At 48.0% G+C, this 1,153-nt stretch overlaps 1 protein-coding gene across 1 annotated transcript in view; it reads left to right on the top strand.

Annotated features, from left to right (window-relative positions):
- PTPRH (protein tyrosine phosphatase receptor type H) overlaps positions 1-1,153 on the top strand; it is a 19,880-nt gene that overhangs the window by 4,832 nt on the left and 13,895 nt on the right. The gene's annotated exons all lie outside the window — the stretch shown is intronic.

Here is a 1,153-nt window from a genome sequence, read left to right as displayed (position 1 = left end):
AGGCGACCCGAAGAGATGGTGGGCCAGAGAGTTTGCTCTGTTGTCCTATAAGTGCTCCACCCCTCCCCCACCAATCATTGAGAGAGAGGGAGAGAGAGAGAGAAAGGAAGAGAGAGAGAGAGAGAGATTGAGAGAGAGAGAGAGAGAGAGAGAGAGAGAGAGAGAGAGAGAGATGGGGCCTCTGGGTGGCTCAGTTGGTTAAGCGTCCGACTTTGGCCCAAGTCATGATCTAACGGTTCGTGAGTTTGAGCCCTGCATCGGGCTCCATTGGGTCCGTGTGGAGCCTGCCTCAGATGCTCTGTCCCCTTCTCTCTCTGCCCCTCCCCTGCTCACGCTCTCTCTCTCAAAAATAAATAAACACTGGAGATGTGTCTATTCATGTCTTCTGCCCAGTTCTTCACTGGATTATTAACAATAGAACTCCCTTATGACCCAGCAATAGCACTGCTGAGAATTTACCCAGGGGATACGGAAGTGCTGATGCACAGGAGCACATGTACCCCAGTGTTCATAGCAGCACTTTCTACAATAGCCAAATCATGGAAAGAGCCTAAATGTCCATCACATGATGAATGGATCAAGAAGATGTGGTATATATACACAATGGAGTACTACCTGGCAATGAGAAAGAATGAAATCTGGCCATTTTAGGAAAGTGGATGGACCTCGAGAGTGTCATGCTAAGTGAAATAAGTCAGGAGGAGAAGGACAGATACCATATGTTTGCACTCATGGGTCTAACAGGAGAGACCTGGCAGGGGACCATGGGGAGAGGAAGGTGGGGAAAAGGGTTAGGGAGAGGGAGGGAGGCAAACCATGGGAGACTATTGAATACTGAAAACAAACTGAGGGCTGAAAGGGGAGGGTCATGGTCGGGGGCACATGTGGGGAAGAGCATAGGGTGTTATATGGAAACCAACTTGACAATAAACTATAAATAAATAAATAAACAACAAACAAACATTCCTTTAAAAGGGGAGAAGAAAGAAAATAAGCAACAGGTCATTCTCACCAGTGGTGGCCTCGCAAGTCATCACGGAGCTGTTGGCTCCATTTTTCTCTGCCCACACAGCAAATTCATACAAGGACCCAGATCGCAGTCCGTCCACTGTGAAGCTGGTGTCAGTTGTGTTCCTGGTCTCCGTTTTGTTAC

This window comes from Suricata suricatta, chromosome 16, assembly GCF_006229205.1.
Source record: "Suricata suricatta isolate VVHF042 chromosome 16, meerkat_22Aug2017_6uvM2_HiC, whole genome shotgun sequence".
In the NCBI taxonomy this organism is placed as follows: Eukaryota; Metazoa; Chordata; class Mammalia; order Carnivora; family Herpestidae; genus Suricata; species Suricata suricatta.
This window is presented reverse-complemented; position numbering and strand designations above follow the sequence as displayed.